This window comes from Chrysochloris asiatica, unplaced genomic scaffold (genome assembly GCF_000296735.1).
Source record: "Chrysochloris asiatica unplaced genomic scaffold, ChrAsi1.0 scaffold00005, whole genome shotgun sequence".
In the NCBI taxonomy this organism is placed as follows: domain Eukaryota; kingdom Metazoa; phylum Chordata; class Mammalia; order Afrosoricida; family Chrysochloridae; genus Chrysochloris; species Chrysochloris asiatica.
In genome coordinates this window covers 3,128,793-3,151,427 of record NW_006408523.1, presented here as the reverse complement: position 1 = coordinate 3,151,427, position 22,635 = coordinate 3,128,793, and the positions used below count along the sequence as shown (strand labels likewise).

The 22,635-nt window shown below is 43.5% G+C and overlaps 1 protein-coding gene across 1 annotated transcript in view; it reads left to right on the top strand.

Moving 5' to 3' along the window:
- The window catches only part of FLT1 (fms-related tyrosine kinase 1), a 183,446-nt gene that overhangs the window by 44,923 nt on the left and 115,888 nt on the right, over positions 1-22,635 (top strand). The gene's annotated exons all lie outside the window — the stretch shown is intronic.

Below are 22,635 nucleotides of genomic sequence, written 5' to 3'. Positions count from 1 at the left end.
AGCTCACTGGAAGAACAGAAATAGAACTGACAGGTACAAAAAGAAGACAACCCAAGAATTCTCATTATGCCAGAAGAGTTTCTTTTTTTCCTGCTCTTATCTCTGTTCTCAAAAACTTGTCAGATAGTTGCTATTAACAAAGCTTACACATTACACACACACATAAAACCAAGCTTGATAGAAAAACAAACTAGACATAGCTCCAGCATAAACATATGTTGTTGTTGTTAGGTGCATAAACATACAGAAGTGGCTATTATTTGATTTCCTCCCACAATTCCAACTTGTGTTGTTGTCTTTTGTTTAAGGCTAGTTTTCTCAGAAAGTGGAACTTTACTGGTGGGATTCAGCATTCCTGAGGAGCAGTTGTTGCCACACGCATCTGATTTCTCATTTGAGTGCCATTTTCTAAAAATACAAGCATGGTTGCATGTCTTGAATATCTTCTCCACTATTGTGGATCTTTAGCCCAAACGAGCATGAAATCCTATTGCAATTTCTCATTTGTCTGCTGATTTGGGAGGACATTCCAACTTGTAAATGCCTCCCTTTAAAACTTGGATGTTTGTGCTAATCTAACAAGCAAATCAACAAAAATGAATGAAATCAATACACAAATGAAGCATTTGAGAAGATAGATGGAACCTTTTTGCTCATTAGGAAGCAAATGGATAGCTTCTGATCTGTCTAGTTCAACCTTGTCAAAGGTATAAAAGCTAACATTGACACATAAATGAAGTCCTCTTTCTTTAATTACTAAGTTTTAAAACTAAAGTTTATACAGGTAGAGTTTTATGCACTTAGCTAAGTGCGGTAGCTCCATATGGTAAGCACTAGACTGCGAACCGCTAGGTCCGAGGTTGGAGCCCACCAGCCACTCCATGAGAGAACGATGAGGCTTTCAGCTCCCACGAAGGTTTAAAGCCTCAGAAACCCCACACGTGGTTGATATGAGTTGGAACTAAGTCGACAGCGTTCAATAGCCGCAAAGCTGAAAACTTAGTTCAGTCAGTGACTTGAACCCACCAGCGGATAAGGCAGTTCTGTTTCCAAAAAGATTCACACAGCCTCGGAAGCCCTGTGAGGCTGTCTGCGTTTTCCTGTAGGGTGTTGAAGAGTCATTGGATTTTAACATTTGAATAAGGGATGTCCTATCACACAGATTTAAAAAATCTTATTTATTTTGAGTTACATAGTAACATAACTGCAATGTATTACCTATGTATGGTCGTCAGAACAAATTAAATGATTAATAGATACATTCATCTATTAACGGCACTGTAGGGTCAGCTCTGAACTGCAAGCCACAAGTTCAGCAGTTCAAACCCACCAGCTGCTCTTCAGAAACCCTGTACAGGGTTGCTATGAGTTGGCAAAGACTCAACGGCACTTAACAACAACAGGTACACGTTACTCTTAAATACAAGATATAGACTAATTCTTGGTATTTAAATTTTAGACTCCCCACCAGCTACAGGACGGTATCTCTATCTGGGCACAACCAAAGCATGAGTTTCGTTTTGAGTCTAAAATGTATGTGAGTTTAAGTAACTAAAAATTATTAATTGGTTTAATATGACTAACTGACTAATGTATCTCAGTTACATAGAGATTTAAATTGTATAATTTCTTGGCGTCCACAAAGATTTACAGTCTCGGAAACCCTATGCAGGGTCACTATAAGTTAGAACCGACTTGACTTCACTTAACTATCACCACAACAATTAAATATGGAAATATACTGAAAAACTATCAGAACGATTATGCAATCATTTCATCTTTACAGATATTAAGAATGTTAAATAAATTGACCAGAAATGTCCTCCTTTTTTAAAAAAAAAGTGGTAAAATGCATCAAGTGAGTTATGCTTTGAATGATGTGAGTTTTGTTTTTCCTAGAATCTGTTCTTATAAAATATTAATCAAAGAAAGTAGGCAGGGGACAAGATGGGTTTTTCAAAACTCACATAGCTGATGAACTGAGAAGAAATAAAAAAGCATTCCTCCCGTTTTTTTTCCCTGTGGATTTGGGTGGTCCAGTGGTCATGGAATTAGGATATTTCTTTTGAGTGCTTTATGCCATTAAAATACCTTTTCAATACTGAATGAGGTGGGATTTTGGATTTTTCTTATCCTTAGCAATGGATTAAAACCCAAAACTAACCCTATTGCCATCAAGTTGATTCCCACACATGGTGACCCTAAGATAGATTACAAGTGACCCATGAGGTTTCTGAGGTTGTAAATCACTACGGAAGCAGACAGCCTCATCTTTCGCCCACAGTTCCATCTGAGATGACAACCATAAAAGTTCTGCTTTGTCCTGTAGAGCCACCGTGACTTGGAATTCACTCGATGGTGAAGGATTTGGAATTTTCTTACATTATTATTGGCATTTTCTAAATAAGGTCCCAGAAAAGACAGGGACGCGAAAAGATGTTTCCGTTTTCTTGTTTCACACCAGTGAGAAATTTTACCAAATGTTTCTGAGAAATGAAACCAAGTTGTGCATTTCGAAGGAAAATGCAATTTTGCTGTACTTGAGAAATAGAAATTTAGTGGGCGGGGATGGGTGAGGGAGGGAGGCTGCCGAATTTAGAAGACTATAACTTATGGTATTTCCAGTGAAGGCAAATTAAGGAAATCTACAAGAGTTGGGCAAATGTAAAAGGTAGAATAAAGACAGCAAGTGTCTTGGTTTGTGGCTTGTCCACTCGTTGATGTTCCTGTCGTGGGAGGAAGAGGCCTGACCTGGAGGGTTGGCCATGGCTGGGCTACAGGGAATTGGTTCCTACTCAGCAAGACCACAGACATGTAGACTCCCTATGCCCCCTCCATAGTGAAGACTTGAGTTACACGACTGAAATCCCCATGCAGTGAGCTACTCTCACCCTCATAGTTTGTTGCTATTTTTACTATGACACTTCAGCTGGAATTTGTATAAATGAGATTAACATTAGAATCAACATGAAGTCTTTTGTCAGATAGGTAACAATATCATGTATTTACCAAGAGCTTTCACTAAATACTTGATCTATTTAGTTTGTTGTACTAAGCTGAGTAAATGAGTTGAAAGTCTGAAGTATTTTTTCCCTCTTTAAAAAAATTATTTTTTATTTTGAGTTGAGTGATAGTTTACATGGGAGAACATCGGCTTCATACCATTGTTTCATTGCAATGATTACAATCTCCTCCGTGCATCCTCATTCAACAGTATTTGCTTCCATTCACTCTGGGTTTCTTTTAGGAGGGTGGGGTAGTCTGGGGAGATGTACACAAAAACACTCAGGGATATATTTCTTGACTGGGCTTTGCCACAGCACACAGGTAGGCCCATGAAGAATAGCCCCACAGGGTGTGGTGCTGTGGGGTAAAGCTCTGAACCAAAAGGTCGCGTTGAACAACTAGGTCAGCAGTTCAAACTCACCAGTTGCTCCTCGGAAACCTCTCATACAGGATCGTGTGAGTGGGAACCAACTCAGTGGCACTTAACAACGACAATCTTTATAGAAGCGATGGCCAGATCTTTCTCCCCAGGAACCTCTGAGTGAGTTTGAACTGCCAACCTTTCATTTAACAGAGCTGAGCACTTAACTGCTGCATCACCACAGCTCCTTTACAGTCTCATACCAACACCCATTGTCTTCAAGTCTATTCTGACTCGTAGCCCACCCTGTAGGGCAGAGTAGGACAACAACCCCCCCAGAGTTTCCAAGGTGTAATCTTTAGGGGAGCAGACGGCCAAGTCTTTCTCCCACAAAGAGGCTGGTCAGTTCAAACCACTCACCTTTGGTTAGCAGCCGAGTGCTTTAATCACTGAGCTACCAGGAGTCCCTAACCATTTGTTGTTATTGTTGTTAAGTGCTGTTGAGTTGGTTCTGATCCATCATAGCCACCCTGTATAGGGTTTCTGAGGAGTGGCCAGTGGGTTTGAACCACTGACCTCACAGTTCAAACCAACCTTGCAGTCCAGTGCTTAATCTTATGGTTGATTGGTTACGTTCTGTATAGTTGATTCCAACTCAAAGCAACACTATATAGGGCTTCCGAGGCTGTAAATCTTTATGGGAACAGAAAATCTCATCTTTTCCCTGGCTTAATCTCATAGGTGCTAACAAATGTTATTTATACAAGGTTGCCCTATGAAGAGGTGAGCCAAGAATAATTTAGGACTGAAAGGAAGGGGTTCCCTAGGGGAATAGAAGGGATAGATTCAAAGAGAGGATGGAGAAAGGACAATCGTGATATAATATGTTGGTATCCAAGATCACCAGGTTGGTTTTAACCACAAAGTCGGCGGTTCAAACCCATCAGCTGCTCCTCGGAAACCCTATACAGGATCGCTATGAGTTGGAACCGACTCGATGGCACCTAACAATGACAACACCCAATAGCACCAGTTGTATTTTCTTAGGGAGAATCATATTTTCGTTCATACAAACTCAAACTTAGTTGATGCTCCAATCTCCTCAAAGTACAGATGGAGACCATAATGCCCATATAATGCCCATATAATTCCCACATAATGTCCAGATAATCCCCACATAATGCTCGCATAATGCCCACATAATTTCCACATAATGCCCGCATAATGTCCACATAATGCCCACATAATGCCCACATGGGCCTTCTTGGGTCTTTGAGCTCACTCTCATCTGCTGTCCACAAACCCAGGCTGGTGGGTGGGCTTCTGCTTGGTGAGTCCTTCAGAGCACCTTCCCTCTTAGTGACCAGAGTCCTTCTGGCTCTCTCTGAGGTTGTTGGTTTTCTTTCTTGAATTAAGACTTGTTTTAAAAATGTGTTTTGACCACATCTCTAGGGATTACGTTGATTCCTGCAGTTTTGTTGCCAGGGCACACAGTCTTTAGATCATGGATCATGTTCATTCTTTCTCTTCATCTATGTCTCACAACGGAGTCCTGGTGGCACAGTGGTTAAACATTCTACTGCTAACTGGAATGTCAGTGGTTCGAACCCACCAGCCACTCCATGGGAGAATGGCAAGACTGTCTACTTGAAGGGTGTTTCTACTCTGTCTTGCAGAGTTATTATGAATTGAAATCACGTCAATGGCAATGAGGTTTGGTTTGGAGTCTTCAGAGTGATGTTGTTGTTGTTATGTGCCATCGAGTCGGTTCCGACCCATAGCGACCCTGTATAGGGTTTCCGAGGGTGTAAATCTTTATGGGAGTAGAAAGCCTCATCTTTCTCCCGTGGAGCAGCTGGTAGTTTCGAACCGCTAACCTTAAGGTTTGCAGCCCGATTCGTAACCACTTTACCATATTTTTCTCAAGTAGCATGTATCTGCAGAATATCTGTGACAGAGTCTTAGGGCGGGAGACCTGGGAATTAAGGAAATGGGCTGTGTTCTTAGGACAGTCTCTAACTTTTTGTGTGATCTTAGTCAGTATTCCATCACTCTGCTTCCTTTCCCCTTGGTAAATGGTAAATGTCAGGTTTCCCCTTTCCTGAGAGATACAGCCACTAATGAGTTAAATGAAATAATCGCTGTAGAGTACCATTTCCTCTTTCAACAAAGCTTGGAATAATTTCCCAGTGGTGGTACATGGTTATTTATCTCCTTTCTCTTCGTAATGAATTATAAAGCCATTTGACCATGATCTCTGAGCATCTAGTACCAATTTAATAGAAAAATTCAACTTATGAAAGGAGAATACTTACCAGAAAAGTCTTACATATAAATATAAACCCTGTGAGTTGACTTGGTCATTCTAAAGTTAATTAAAAGACAAAGCCAAACAGCAACACTGTCTTCGGATCAATTCCAACTCCTAGTCAACCCTTGAACACAGAGTAGAATTGTCCCCGTAGGGTTTTCAAGGTTGTAAATCTTTACAGAAACAGACTGTCTTATCTTTCTCCTGGGGAGTGGCCAGTGGATTCAAACCTCAGAGCTTCAGTTTAGTAGTGGAGTTATTTAACCACTGTGTCACCGAGGTTCCTCATAAAATTAACAGTGATCCACCGACAAAAACAAGGCCGCATCCCCTTCACCATACTGCTGACCCACACTTCCTTGAGTGTCAACCTGGATGACGTTGGCCAGCCCCTTAGCCGGCCCATACAGGTGAGTGGTATGCCTATGCTTTGCCCTGCTGGTACTAACTAACACTTTGCCTACTCCATTCCATCTTTTGCCAATGAACCCCTTGAGGATGCAGCAGACATAATTGGGGTCTTAGTCTTGGGAAACTGAGGTGACTTTTTATGGCTTGCTTTCTACGAAAACGTAACAGAACATACATAGACGGGGTCTCAAGGAATCTCTTCTGTAACTCAAAAGCAGATCATATCTGGAGTTTAAAATCCTGACATGCTCTGGAAGCTTCCTAGAAAGTAGAAATCTCCTCCACTCTCACTTTGAGACCCATTTCTATCACCCACCCACCATCTGCTCTAGCTGTGGAGGTGTTGGGGGGGGAGGGGAGACGGCCACCCATTCCAGTTCTGCATTGTTCTTTGCAATTTGGGGGGTGTGGCCTATAAAATAAGGGCCAGGCTGAGGCACCTAATTGCATCTGTCTATTGTATATGTCAACAAATTAACAAAGAAGGAGAGGTCTGAGTCATTAGGAATGAAGTAGAGAGAGATAGTTTGGCGAGAACCTGGTTTCGCTCATCACTGGGATGTCTAGAATAAACAGGCCAAAACCCAAACAATTGTGAATGGTAGTTAATTAGAAATGTACTCAAGGATCCCAATTTAATTGATGGGCAGCATGACTATCTATTCTTTTTTTTTTTCCTTTGATTGATTTTATTTTTACATAAAAAGTTCAATAAAAATTAGATGAAGTAAAGTGATTTTAAACAAGGAGTCCTGGTGTGGCTCTCTGGATTAATGTGCTGGACTGCAAAGTCATCTGAACCACAAGGTCAGTGGTTCGAGCTCACCAGTCACTCCTCAGAAACCTTATACAGGGTTGCTATGAGTCGGAACGACTCAATGGCACTTAACAACAACAACAACATCACCATAGCACGAGGCTGGCCCAAACCACGAGGCAGCCTGCTTTGGAATATTTACATGATAACAAGTTAAACCTTGCAGGAGGACGTAAACCATCCTTACAAAGTCTTCCTCAGATCCTAGCATGTAGATGTTAAAAGCAAAACAAAACCCGACAAACACCAATCTCGATTATTTGTAATGCTACATCAGTTTTGTGTCCTGTATTCGATTTATATCCAGTATTTCCTGTGGGGGAATCTGTACTAGGCTCAAATCAGGTGTAAACAATTTGAGTTAGCGACAAAGGAAACTTTGAATCCCAAGGAAAGCAGTAAAGAAGACCATGCCACCAACAAACACTTCAGCAAAACTTTTGAGTTTGAACTAACAAGCCAACCTCACTCGCCATCTTTCCCCGCAGGCTTTCATCATCTGACAAAAGTGAATGGTCACTTGGGAATGCGGATCTCTTTGCATTCTGTTATATAATTGCTGGCTGAAGAAGTGCATACTGACCAATGGGACCACTCAGACGACAGTCCTCTTAGTATTTCAGACAGAGTGCCGAGAGCACAGCACATGCTATTTGACAAGTGCACATTTGCCACTTTGCTGCGCCTCGTGAGATTTTCTTCTCTTTTCCCACTGTTCATAGTGATACAATGCATCTAATGAATCATTGTTTCTAATGAATTAACTGCCTCCTATAATTGCTATCAAACATTTCATTGTGTGTTTTAAATTAAGCTCCAAGGCTGGTTCATAGAAAGCTTATGTGGGTTGGTTTTCATAATGGACAGAATTCCCCCACTCATTCCATGAGGAAATTGAAACTTAATTTCTGGGTGTTTTCAGGTTATGGAATGGGAAATAAAGAAGCTCCTCTTTGGTAGTTCAGAAGGAGTCCCTTAGGATTTCTCAGTGGGTTTCCTGAGCAGACTGGTTTGGGAGGACACTGGCCTTCGTTTGTTCTTCTCAACAGTGACCCCATAGAATCTACTTATTGGGTTAGAGTTGAGCTGAAGGTGGGAGAGCCAAGGAGGAATTGGTTAGCAGAAATGGGAAGCAGTTGTCTCAAATGTTACAGTTTCTTTGGGAATCACTGATGATCTAGAGCTGGTTCAAGTCCCAAGAAATGACTGCTGAGGTGGGTAGACCTTGAGGGTAGGTCTTTGGGGGAAAAGCACAAATATCAGTGGGTGAACACATCTAAATAAGACTGACCTCAGGAGAGAACCAAGTCAAACACATAACGGGTCCATTTTCTGTGACGCTTTTCCTAATAATACGTTGCTCTCAGTGACTTTTCTCACCTGCGGGCCATTGGATCGCTTACAGGGAAGTCTAATACTTTCATTTCTTGCTTGCGATGCATGGTCTGGCTCCGGATTCAGCAAGCACTCGGCCTTTGGTGAGTTGGGATAATCAAACTGCAGACATATTTTCAGGAGGGATCAGTCACTGGAGAAGGATATCATGTTTGGTAAGGTGGAGGGTCAGAGAAAAAGAGGAAGACTCCCAACAAGATGGATTGGCCAAGTGGCAGCATTGATGGACTCAAGCGTGACAACAATAGTGAGGTTGGCCCAGGATAGGGCAGTGTTTTGTTCTGCTGTGCATAAGGTCACTATGGGTTGGTACCGACTGACTCAAAGGCACCTAACAACAACAACAGGGCCACCTTGGAGGACCGTTCCAGCAGAGCTTTCAGACTAAGAGAGACTAACTACTTCTAAATGTTTAGTCCCTGAAAACCTTATGAAAACAGTATAACACACCTGTCTAGAAAAGAGCTTCCCATGAGCACTCGGGCTTCATCTCTGACTAGAAAACAGATTTCCCATGAGTACCGGGCTTCATCTCTGACTAGAGAAGAGCTTTTCCATGAGCACCCGGGCTTCATCTCTGACTAGAGAAGAGATTTCCCATGAGTACCCGAGTGTTATCTCTGACTAGAGAAGAGCTCTCCCATGAGTGCCTGGGCCTACATTGCTTCCTGCTCTCAAGGGCACCACAAATCCTTCACCCATAACAGCAAGACCGGTTTTCCTGGCTCTGGTCTCCCTCCTCTCTCTGCTACTTACTTCCACAGTGAACTCCGACAGCCACCACACACACCCAAGTACACACACTTCCTTACAGAATCTGAGTTAGGGCCAGGGGATCCCTACAACCCCTCACCTAGGAGGCTGAGAGTCTAATGAAGTAGATACTGTTACATCAAGCAAAACACCTCTTTATTCACTCATTTCCTTCTCAGTGAAGGCCTAGTCATTGCAGGAAAGAGTGATTTGGTACATAGGAAATCTTCAGGGAGATGTTAGGAGTGGCTATGAATAATATATCACATTCCAGAAGGAGGGTTAAAAATCACTCCAATCACTAAGTGAAGAATATTTTAAATGATTCTTAGATTTTGTTCTCACACAAACGACAGGAAGAGCTTACTTATATTTAGTGGCCAATACCGAAATGTCCAGGAAATCTCGAGTTGATGGTAGTGGAGCAGAGTAGACCTGAATTCAAATCCTAATGTTGTACTTTTCTACTTATATAACTCTGGGTAGCAAGAGGCTAATTGTGAGAAACCATTCAGAATTGTTCAGAGGACTTTGCAGTCTTTTCAATCCATTGAGTAGTTATAGCATTGTATCTGTGAATCCAAGCAGCTTGCAAAATGACTTACCATTGGTGTCATCCACTAACCAACACTGAGGGATGTTGTAACAGGTGGTTCTGTGGTGGAGGAGATGAGGGACAAATGATTTCTCTGAGTCCCCTGAAAAGTTGTGCTTTCTATGGTTGGTTTTCATCTCAAATCTGGCAAATATATGTTTCCTTTCTCTCTTTCGTCTTCTCCCTCTGTCTGAACAACTAGAAAGTAAAGCATGTGGTCCATATCTCTGTTCTGATCTTATCCCATGTTCTCCCTGCATCCAGGTTTGTTCAATTGTCCATTGTACTTTGGATGAGCCCCCTCCAGTTCTTTAGGAAAGGGTATGTTCTCAGCATGACAGATCCTACAAAGCAATCCCACGTTATCGTGTTTAGCCAGTTTCATGATAGAGATTTGCAAAAACAGAACAGAGGGGAAATCATCTAATTTTTGGAAATTAGCTAATCTAATTTTTGGAAAATCTCTTTGGAGGGTAAGCCTGAGGGATCTGAATGCTGACCGTTACTCCATGACTTGACTAGATTGAGAGCCATTCAAGAGCAGGGACTCTCTGTCTTGCTCATCACTAGAGCTCTGTTTTCTGACACAATAATGTGGAACACAATAGATGAGCGATACCTGTCTGTGGCTTCGGTAAGAAGAAAGAGTCCTGAAAAAAAAAAAAAAGGCAGGACAAGATGTGGACTTAACCCCCTGTCAGGTGTCCCCGGGGCCACCAGTCACTTACCTAAACTTGCTGGAAAAAGAGTGGACATTAGTGACCATCAAATGACCTCACACCTACCGCTACCCTAACCAGTATCAGGGCCTATCCGTTCACAAAGACAAATACGATGATCAGTCGATCAGTCCACAGACCTTCCATGGTTGCTTGTATAGCTGTCCACTGGGATGGGTCACCTCGAGCTGAGCTGTCCGTACATTGGGCTTCCTCAGGAACTTGCCCAACACCTTCTCGTATGGGACTCTCCTTTGGGGACGCTTCCAGTGTGGGAATCTGGTGGTGACATGGACGGCCATGCCAAGAATCTGGTGTAACTCAACACCCAAGGGACTGGTTGAGAAGACACTTCTCTGTTGCAAATATACATACCATTTGGCCAATGTGCAGGATTGGGCTAACCTTGATTGGGGCTTAGCCAAGTCCTTGACTCACCCTTGTATGGGCTACTGCGTTCGTTCTGTTACAGGGGCCTCTGGTGTGAGGTCTTCTACAAGCTGTAAGCTGGTGCACACTGCCCATGGTGGCTTTTCTAAAGGACTGTGTCTGGTTTCTGCTCCTTTCCACCTGAGACCAAAATCCTAAGAGAATATGCTGACCCTGTTGCCACAGACCTCCGCCACACCCCTCTAGCTAGCTGATGACATCCAGTTCACACTCTTTCCCTACAGCTATGGCCCAAGAGTCTGTACCTGTTTTACGGCCACTGTAGCCTCACTGAAGGACGGCTCTGTCTCGGGAGCCCAGTCCCAATTGTTTCCTTTCTTTGCTAGATGGTACTGATGGCACAAGATCTGTGTTCAATGGCTCATAAAGGTCTCCAGTACTCCAGAATTCCCAGGAAGGTTTGCAGCTCCTTTAGTTTGGCAGAACAGGGGTACGCTTTAACTTTGTTCATTATGGCCTCGGGAACCACTTTTATCTTCCCCGACACCCAACAGTTTGACAGATGTTCCAGGGCCCTGCAGTTTGCTGTCATTAAGGGACTATTCTTTGGAAATCAGGGGTCACACTATAAATGCAGCGCTACTTGCTGAAGCAAGGGCAGAGACGCACAGGGTCCATGACGTCATCAATATGGTGGAACTGGCTGTGGGTCCACCCAGGAACTTGGCCCACTTTTCTAGGTCCTGAACAACTAGCCCATGACACACTGTGGAGCTGAGGATGTTCCCCTGGGTTTCAGTTGTGAATGTCCAGGAATGTCCATGCCACTTGAAGGCAAACTGCCCTTGGCTGTCAGAGTCACTGTTGTTGCTATTGTTAAGTGCCATCAAGTTGGTTCTGACTCATAGCAACCCTTTATAGGGTTTCCAAGGATCATCTGGTGGGTTTAAATCTGCTACCTTGTGGTTCGTAGTCCAGTGCTGATCCTACAGCACCACACTAGAAGTCCATTTGTTGTTGCTGTTGTCAAGTGCCATTGAGTCGATTTTGACCTATCACGACCCTGTATAGAGTTTCCAAGGAGTAGCTGGTGAGCTTGAACTGCTGACCTTGCAGTTCAAATGACTTTGCTGCAGTCTGGCACATTAACCCACAGCACCACACCAGGACTCCATAGAGACATTTTAAAAAGGCATCAGCTAGGTGAAGCACAAAGAGGAAGGTGACCTCTGCTGGAGACAAAAGGCAGAAAGAAGGGGAGAAGAAGAAGAGAGAAGAAGGTAGAAAGGAGTGGTCTTATAGGTTTAACAGGAAGGGAGTGGTCATTGCTAAGGTGATTCAGCTGTGGCCTATCAAAAGCCACGTTGCCCTTTAAACTACACACCTTGTAGCTTAGGGTGGGGAAACAGAAGCCTAAGATTACAAAATGGAGTCTAAGGGAGGGGAGAGGGAAGAACCTGGAAGGTACAGCCTAAAATGGCAGACCTGATATTGTAACATTTCCCCCTCTTTGGTTAAACAAGAAAAATGAATGGTGGTCTCTATGATCCATGCCCACGGGAAAAGGGACGACTGTCATTTTTCCGTAACTACTTCCTGCTGGCATTGGGGCGACGAGGCTGTCTTTGGTCTTTGGGCTTGGACCATGGTTGGTGATGGCTTTGTTGTTGTTGACGATGTTGTAACCAGGTCAGCAGCTGGACTGAGGTTGGTCCCACAGTCTTAGGTCTTCAGCTTGTCACAACAATTGGGTAACAGCTTACTGGGAAATTTGGATATGTGGCCAACTTGCAACTGAACAAAACGAAGAACACAAGGGGCAACTGCCAGTAAAGTGAGGATAATGAGAAATGCTTGCAGTTCCAGTAACTATGCCTGCCCCAATACACCAGGTGTCCCCCAATATCATTGAGAAGAGAAGCAATGTTAGATACGCTACATGAAGAGGGGGTACCAACTTGTTAACCTCTCGGATGTGTACTGTCTTATGCCGTGATCCGTCTGGCATCTACACTGGCCACACCGGCTGTTGAACGGACCGTGAGTGGACCTCTAACCCTAACCTATGCAAGTTCAGTTACAGTGGCCTGGTCTCCTTGTGCTCTCCAAGTAGGCGGTATTACTTGATGTCAGCCACCCAGTGTGGTGGGAGGAAGTGGACTGGGTCTATTTCTCCAACCCAGAATAGCAGATCTCACCACAGGGAACCTTTACACAAAACCCTCCTGTGGTGGTCATCAGTGGCATCCCTCCTAGTAGATCTATCCCTGGGATAAAGTCAGGGAGAGGAGAGATGGTACAGTGAAGGGTCAGCAAAAAAGAGGAAGACCCCCAACAAGATGGATTGGCACAGTGGCAGCAGCGATGGGCTCAAGCAGCAACTGTGAGGATGGCAGAGGACCGGGTTTCATTCTGTTGAGCATAGAGTTGCGATGAGTCAGAACCGAGTCAATGGGCACCTAACAACGACAACGACAAGACAAAGGTGATGCCCGGGTGCTCATGGGAAAGCTCTTCTCTAGTCAGGCCCAGCTGGATCCCATATTTCCACCATTGTCCAAGCAGCTGACCCAAAGCCTTCAGCCCCCACAAAACTCATCTGTGTCCCCCTCTCTATTCAGACAAGAAGTCATTTTCAGGTTGGGCCCCAAGGCATCATGAGGACTCTCACTGTTGCCACCGAAGCTCAGTCCTCAGCCTGACCCGTGACCACCGTAAAGGCCTGGGACCTTTTCCTACAGCCTAAGCAGCTGAACCAGTCTGTCTAAACACTCCCTCCAGCTCTGCCCCTCCTCCAGCCAGCATCCTCTCCCTGAGCATGTTTTGTCTTAGGAGAGTGTGTGAAGCGGGAAAAGATAGTGTTTGCAGACTCTATTAATCTAGGGGTTCACACACTCTCACCAATGTTTTGACACAACACCCGGAGTAGTGGTAGCTTGTTTACATGGTGGCCCTTGGACAGGACAGGGTAGTGGCCAGCCTGGAAGCCACCCTGGCCCTGCCTTCTGGCGGGGCTTCAAGCTATCCATCCGCCACTTTTTAAAAAAAGATATTTTACAGGCTCGACTCATTCTTTATGTCTTGTGCTCTCCCTTTGTTCTCTAACTTAAAATAGTTTACTGTTGTCTGTGAACAGATTCTAATCACTGTTCTATCATGCTGTAAAATCCCATTTAACAGATAAACTGACCCCATGCAAGAAGACCTTAGATATCATCATCTGAAAAAGAAAAGGAAAAAAAAACACCAGAGAGACAATATTCTGTCATTGAATTTTGCTGAACTCTCTAGAGTCTCTTTTTTTTCCCCTTTAATTAAACATTCTTTAATTCTAAAACAAAATATACATTTTTTCCTAGGAAATGCCTCAGGCTCAAATATGCAGTGGTTGGATGCTGTGGGTACCGGTCACCCACACCTGCACCCCACTCCCCATCACAGAGACGCCTCCTGCTGAGGCTGGGCGTATGCACTCTTGAAGTAGAAGACCCTTTATCCATGTTTTGGGCTTCATAATAAACCAGGTCAGCTCCATCCCAGAACATGTTCCCAAATCATGCAGACAGAAGTAAGCTACCAGGGAGAGACAGTGACAGAAGTTGGATTGTTTTATTGCTGCTGCAATTTTTGTTATAATTTGTCGCATAATTTATTTTTACCCCTTTTTTTTAAACTTTTTATTGTGAAGGGAGTGAAAGTCTTCAGAGCATATCATCAGTTTTACATTCAACAGATCATAGACTTTATTTCATTACAATGACTGCGATCCACTCCATGAGTTCATAGTGTTGTTGTTAGGTGCCATCGAGTCAATACTGACCCATAGTGACCTTATGCAAGGAGCTCTGGTAGCATAGTGGTTACGAATCGGGCTGCAAACCTTAAGGTCAGCGGTTCGAAATTACCAGCCGCTCCACGGGAGAAAGATGAGGCTTTCTTCTCCCGTAAGGATTTACACCCTCGGAAACCCTGTATAGGGTCGCTATGGGTCGGAACCAACTCGACGGCACTTAACAACAACAACAACAGTGACCATATGCACAACAGAACGAAACACTGCCCGATCCTGGACCAGCCTCGCTACTGTTGCCATGCTTGAGTCCATCAATGCTGCCACTTGGCCAATCCATCTCATTGGGGGGCCTTCCTCTTTTTCTCATAGTACTGACCTCTATCCACTTTAACATTTGCATTCCTCCCTGTGTTTCCACCTACTTTCCTGTTTCCTCGGCCAACTTCTCTCTTGTTGTATATTGCCTGCCCTTTACACATGCGTCTGGTAATGGAGTAAGTAGATGGCGAGCTGAACTGCTAACCTCAGGGTCAGCAGTTCGAGAGTTTGAATCTACCAACTGCTCTATGGGAGAAAGATGAGGCTTTCTGCTCCCATAAAGATTTACAGCCTTGGAAACTGTGTGCAGGGTTGATATGAGTCGGAACTGACTCCACGGCACATAACAACCAGCAGCCAACACCCTCTAGCCAGTGAATAATTTTTCCTTCCCTCCTGTAACTATGAAAGAATGTTTCTTTTACTGATTTCTTCTTAAAAATATAGTTTGTCAACCAGTAGAAGGTAAAGGGTCTCTCTCGTTTTAGCATTAAAGATTTTTTATGTCCAAACCAGGAAACCAAAGCCACTGGCATCAAGTCGATTCTGACTCACAGTGACCCTGTATGGAATTTCCAAGACAGTGGGTCTTTACAAGAGCAGACAGCTTCATCTTTCTCCCTCAAAGCAGCTGGTGGCTTTGAACTGCCAACCTTCGGTCAGCAGTCCAACACTTAACCCATGGCTCCTTTTTTTTTATGACCCAAACTAACATATAAAAAATGGATTATAAAGCATTCTTTTGCCACACACACACATACACCAAAGGACTGGGCACATGTTTTCCCTCTTATAAAACTAATGTTTAATTGATCCTGGTGCCTGACTTCACTGCTGGGTGGGGTTTAGAAGACCCCAGTTTTCCTTCTGTCATCTCTGGGCCACGTGTCTCCCTTTCGGTCCTGGTGGGGAGATTTGGGGACGTTCCATGGGAGCAGAATTCATCCTGTGTGGTAGAAAGAGTTAGGAAGAACTGGGTTCAAATCTCAGTTCTGCCATGTAACGCTATGAACACAGACAAGGCATGTGATTTTTCTGAGCCTTGGTTGGTTACCTGGTAGCTGTGAGAATCAAGGCTGAAGTATAAAGTGCCTCCCCTCAGTCTTGGAATGTAGTTGTTATTGTTGTTATGTGCTGTGGAGTCGGTTCCGACGCATAACACCCCTGCATGGAGTTTCCAAGGAGCAGCTGGTGAGCTTGAATCACCAACTGTGGGGTTCAACCCGACTTTGCAGTCCAGCGCATTAGCCCACAGCGCCACCCTGGGACTCCACTGCTATAGAACAGCTATTCCCTTCAGCCAGTCAGAATTTAGCAAAGCAGATTATTAAAAGGTCAGCTTAATATCCATCAAAGGGTAAAAGTTCGTTGTTATTTTGGGTGCCTTTGAGGTGACTCTGACTCACAGTGACCCCATGTGACACAGTAAGGTTTTCTTGGTTGTAATCTTTAAGAGAGATTTGTTTCCCATGAGCTCTCAGTGCTGGGTGGGTTCCAACCACCAACCTTTCAGTCAACAGCTTAACCTAACAGTCACTTCACCAGGGATCCCACTGGGGCCAAAGATAACCGCCCCCATAAAAAAAAACCAACTCTTTATCTTAGAGTAGAATTAGTTGTTAACGTGTTGGAAGTCAGAATTGGTGGAACACAGATGCATGCAAAAGGGTATGTGTGAGTTCTCTTGATTCCTTAACAGAGATAACCTAAGTGGGGTGACTTCAACAAACAGAAATTTACTTCCTCACATTTTAGGAGTTAAGACATTCTAGTTTGGGCTGCTGGTTCTAGCGGAAGGTTTTCTCTTCCTTAGCTCTGGAGGCAGGACCTTACCTTTTCTCCTGGACAGTCTCCACAGGGCTTGGCATTCTCTTCCTTCCTTTTCGCTGATCAGTTGCTTGTTTAATCTCCTTTGTCTCTCAAAAGAGATTGGTTTATGACCCACCCTGAACTAATCATGTCTCATCACCATCACAAAGCCAATCCATCCCAAATGAGATGATTACCCCAGGAGTGTTGTTATGTTGTTAGGAGCCTTCCAGTTGGGCTCACAGAGACCCTATGGACGACAGAACCAAATACTCCCTGATTCAGCACCATCCTCACATTTGTTCTTAAGTTTGAACCCATTGACTTGGCCATTGTGTCAGTCCGTCCCTTATTCAATGACCCTCTGCCGAGCACGATGTTATGGACGTCCTGAAAGCTTGCTACATCCACGTCATTAAGGTTGACTCTACTTTGAGAAGGCAGCTCTTCCCAGGTCATAATTTGAGTACCTCCCCACCTGAGGGCCTCATCTTCTGACACTCTATAGGTGACAGTACTCCACTGTCTACTCATGTGAGTTTCAGTGACTAATCTCTCAAAGGTGGATTCCCTCTTCCTTCTTCCTAGTCTGTCTTCATCTGGAAGCCCCACTGAAAGCAGTCCTCTATGGGTGACCTTGTTGGTGTTTGTAACCCTGGTGGCTTAGCTTCTAGCCTCACAGTCACACACAAACCACCTCAGTATGACACACGGATAGATGGGGGGCAGACCACAGACGTAGAGGTGAGGACACCCCACACAGTTCAATCCATAGTACACACTTAATGTTCTAGTGTCCTAAGTCTTGAATGTATGAAGGTCAGTGTTCTCCACATGCAGGAACTGTGAGTTGGTCCAGCGAGCTCGCTAATGTCAGCTGCCATTGCAGGCTGTAGCCACATGGACCATCTGGTAAATTTTTTTATGTTTGATGGAATAAGTTTGCCAAATTTTGGAGCAATGCTGACCTTGATATGAAAACAAGGAAGCTAAAAAGGCATTAAATGCCCAGAACAGTTGTGGCACTAGTGTAGTGACTATCTGAGAAGACTTGTCTTCTTATATACAAAGAGTCTCTGGAGAACACCACCTCCTTACTCGCTGGAAATCCGTGCATATCATGCTGCACGCTGCGTGAGGGTGAAGTGCACAGATGCTGAAGTAAGATGGAACTGGGCACGAATTCTGCCTCTGCCGTTACTAGCTCTGCAACCTTGGGTAATTTACTTAACCTCTCTGCTCCTCACTGTCCTTATCCATTTAGTGGAGATGTTGTTGTTAAGTGCCTTCAAGTTAGCTCTGACTCATAGAGACCCTGTATAGGGTTTCCTAGGAGAAGCTGGTGGGTTTAAATCGCTGAATTCATGTTAGCAGTCCAGTACTCATCCTATAGTACCACACCAGGACAAAGGATGGTATCTATTTTGGGGATATTGTAGGGATTCATGAGATATGAATTTGAATCAACAGATAATTCATGAGTATGAACTATCTTTGTATGTGAGTTAATTAATGCAAATAACCCATGATGAGCACAAAACAGACTTTCAAAGGAAGGTCAGTTGAATATCATTTATCATTCCTCATAGGGTAGAAGCTGTTACTATTAGGTGCACTCGAGTTGATCCCAACCCATAGCAGCCTATAGGACACAGAAGACCTGTCCCAAGGCTATAACCGTTACAAAAGCAGATAACAGCATCTTTCTCCTGTTCTTGTTTTTGTTGCTAAGTTTGATTGAATCATAAAGACTCTCTCTGTATCAGCCTGTGATATGCTGATGATACAACCTTGCTTGCTGAAAGTGAAGAGGACTTAAAATATTTACTGATGAAGATGAAAGAGCACAGCCTTCAGTATGGATTACATCTCAATGTAAAGAAAACAAAAATCCTCACCACTGGACCAATAAACAACATTCTTACCAACGGAGAAAAGATTGAAGTTATCAAGGATTTCATTCTTCTTGGATCAACTATAAACACTCATGGAAGCAGCAGTCAAGAAATCAAATGACGTATTGCATTAGGCAAATCTGCTGCACAGGAACTTTTTAAAGTGTTGAAGAGCAAAGATGTGAGCTTGAGGACTAAGGTGTGCCTGACCCAAGCCATGGTATTTTCACTAAGCTCATACACATGCAAAAGCTGGACAGTGAATAAGGAAGACCATAGAAGAATTAATGCTTTTGAGTTCTGGTGTTGGAGGAGAATATTGAAAGTACCATGGGCTGCCAAAAGAACCAACAGATCTGTGTTGGAAGAAATGCAGCCAGAGTATTCCTTGGAGGCCAGGATGGCCAAACTTCGTCTCTCATATTTCGGACATATTGTCATGAGGGACCAATCACTGGAGAAGAATATCGTGTTTGCTAAGGCAGAGGGTCCGAGCAAAAGAGGAAGACCCCCAGCGAGATGGATTGGCCAAGTGGCAGCATCGATAGGCTCAAGTGTGGCAACAATTGTGAGGTTGGCACAGTGTTTTGTTCTGTTGTGCATAATGTCGCTATGAGTCGGTACCGACTCAATGGCACCTAACAACAACAACATTTCCAAGAGCAACTGGTGAGTTTGAACTGCTGACCTTGCAGTTAGTAATCCAGGGCTGGTCCTACAACAGCACATCAGGGCACATAGTGTTGTGTAGTGCATATGATAATTATTATCATTTCTGACTGGCTTATTATAGTTAATTTTGTTGAGATTGTAGGTGGGACCCCTGTGATGGCTTCAACTTACTTAGTTGTCCCAGACTGCCTCCATTTGCCTTTGGCAACACGGGAGCTGAGCGTTTTCTTAGTTGGAGAGAGCAGGACAAATGCATCATGGGTATGGGAAAGTCAGTCTATAGCTCGCAGGGCACTAACGTTAGCAAAGTAGAGGGAGAGAGGATGTGTCAAGGAGAAAACACCTGGTAAAGACAGGAAACAAAGAAAAGATCACAGTGGATGCCAGAAGAGACTCTGAAAACTGCTCTTGAATGTAGGGTAATTAAGGTAAATGGAAAAAATGTTAAAGCAAAGAACCAAACAGAAGATTTCAAAGGGCAGCTCAGACAGACAAAGCATTATAGTGAAATGTCGAAGATCTGGAGTTAGAAAACCAAAAGAGAAGAACAGGATCAGAATTTCTTAAATTGAACTGAAGACAAAAATTCAAAGCTTAAATTGTAATCTCCAAGGATTCGATGGGCAAAAGAACTGACTGTTACAAGAATCATCCAGAGAAATGGAAAGAATACAGAGGCAGTGCACCAGAATGAAGTGGTTGATGGTCATCTGTTTCAGGAGGTAGCATATGACCAAGAACTGATACTATTGAAGTTCAATGTGCACTGAAGCAATTGGCAAAAAAAAAAAAAAAACAAGACTCCAGGAATTGACAAGCTACCAAGTCAGATGTTCCAACAAATAGGTATCATGTTGGAATTGCTCATCCTTCTTTGCCAGGAAATTCAGAAGACAGCTACCTGGCTTGCTGGCTGAAAGAGATCTATTTTTATGCCCATGCCAAAGAACGGAGCTTCAACGGAATGTGAACATTATTGAACAATGTTAATATCACACACAAATAAAATTTTACTGAAGAGAATTCAAAAATGGTTGCCGCAGTACTTTGACATGGAACTGCCATGAATTCAAGCCAGATTCAGAAGAGAATGTGGAAATAAGGAATATCATTGCTGATGTCCGATGGATCAGCCGAAAGTATGTATACCAGAAAGATGTTTACTTGTGTTTTATTGACTACGTAAAGGCATTTGACTATGTGGATTACAGCAAGTTATGGAGAACAAAGAATGGGAACTCTGGAACACTTAACTGTGCTCCTGCCGATCCTGCACACAGTGTAAGAGGCAGTCTTCGGATCAGAACAAGGGGATAATAAATTGAAGGGTTATATCATTTGACCATTCTTATTTAATCTGTATGCTGAGCAAATGAAATAAACTGGGCTATTTTCTAACTGCAGCACATGACTCGGTTCAGTTGCTGATGAACTTCAGAGATGCTGCTTGAAAGACATCCTTGTTGGAGTTGATAAAGGAATGTTTCAGTGTGAGACAGTGGCTACTGACAGAATGGAGGTTTTCACTTTCTTTGTTCCTCCTATGGTGGCAGAGATGAATTTAAGAAGTGTCAAAAAGCTCTGGTAGCGTAGTGGTTACAAATCAGGCCGCAAACCGCAAGGTCAGGAGTTCAAAACTACCAGCTGTTCCGTGGGAGAAAGATGAGGCTTTCTGCTCCCCGTAAAGATTTACAGCCTCGGAAACCCTGTACAGGGTTGCTATGAGTCAGAACCAACTCCACAGCACACAACAACAACAAATATCTGTAGGAACCTATGTTATAGCTTTGCCCTGAGTTGACACCACAGAGAATTCCATGGAATTCACTTGTATTATTTCAAGTACTTTTTTCTATCAAACAGACCCAGTCTGAAACTTCACAGTGAGCCAAAATTTAAAAGTACCGTAGAAGAACAAACAAATTTGTGTGGGAAGAAGTACAGCCAGAATGCTCCACAGAAGCCAGCATGGCCAGACTTCGTCTCTCATACATTGGACATACCATCAGAAGGAAGCAGTTCCTGGAGAAGGACATCATGTTTGGTAAAGTGGAGGGTCCGAGAAAAAGAGGAAGACTCCCAGTGAGATGGATTGGCAGAATGGCAGCATCAGTGGGCTCAGATGTCATAATTGTGAGGTTGGCATGGGCCCAGGTAGTGTTTCTTCCTATTGTGCATAAGGTGGTTATGAGTCAGAACTGACTCGATGGCACCTAACAACAAGACAACTTTGACAGCTGAGTAATGGCTGTCTTTAAATGTCATTGTTTTGATTATTCTAGAGACTCGGGAAAACAACCACATGTCTCTTATGACTTAGGTAAGACTCAGGGTTTACCTTTGTCAAGACCAAACATTTGTTGTTGTCAGGTGCCATCGAGTCGGAACCGACTCATAGCGACTCCATGCACAGCAGAACGAAACAATGTTCGATCCTCCCAATTCTCATCCATCACCTCATAAATGAATTACTGACTTGGATGTTCCCACTGATGAATCTGAAACAAAATGCTTGCTAGCAAAATGTAGTTACCTTTCTCCTTCTTCCAATTCCCTGAACTTTCACCCACCCTCAGCTGGAGCCAGCATAGTACCTCCCTTAAGGGTGACACGCCACATAAAACATTCTTACTTTGTAATGAAACCACCCTTTCTCTAGTCCCATTTTCCACATCTGGGGTTATTTCAGGAGTCCTGATGGCCCTGTAGGGTAAGCACTAGACTGCTAGCCACATGGTTGGCATTTCAAACCCACCCACCATTCCATTGGAGAAAGATGAGGTTTTCTGCTCCCATAAAGATTACAGCCTATATAGTGTCACTGTGAGTCAGACTTGAACTACGACAGTGTGTTTGGGGTTGGAGTTATTTCTACCAATGTTTATTCTTGCAGATAATAATAGTAATAATTGTTTTCAAAAGTACCTTGAGTTTTTAAGAATGTGGTTTTGTTCTGAATGTTTATTACTTGTTCTATACTATGATCATTTAATAGGAGCCCTGGTAGTGTAGTGGTTACGAATCGGGCTGCGAACCGCAAGGTCAGCAGTTTGAAACTACCAGCTGTTCCCTGGGAGAAAGATGAGGCTTTCTGTTCCCGTAAAGATTTACAGCCTTGGAAACCCTGTACAGGGTTGCTATGAGTCAGAACTGACTCCATGGCACTTAACAACAACAACAACAACATGATCATTTAATCCACTACTCATCTGGCCAACTGACTGCCCATCCCAATGAGAGGTGACGCAGCAGAATGGGGAAATCATCCAACAATATCATTAATGTTTCATGCAGGTAAATTTTTGCTAAAGATCATTTATAAATGGCTGCAAACGTACATTGACAAAGAACTGCCAGAGGTTCAAGCTGGATTCAGATGAGGACGTAGAA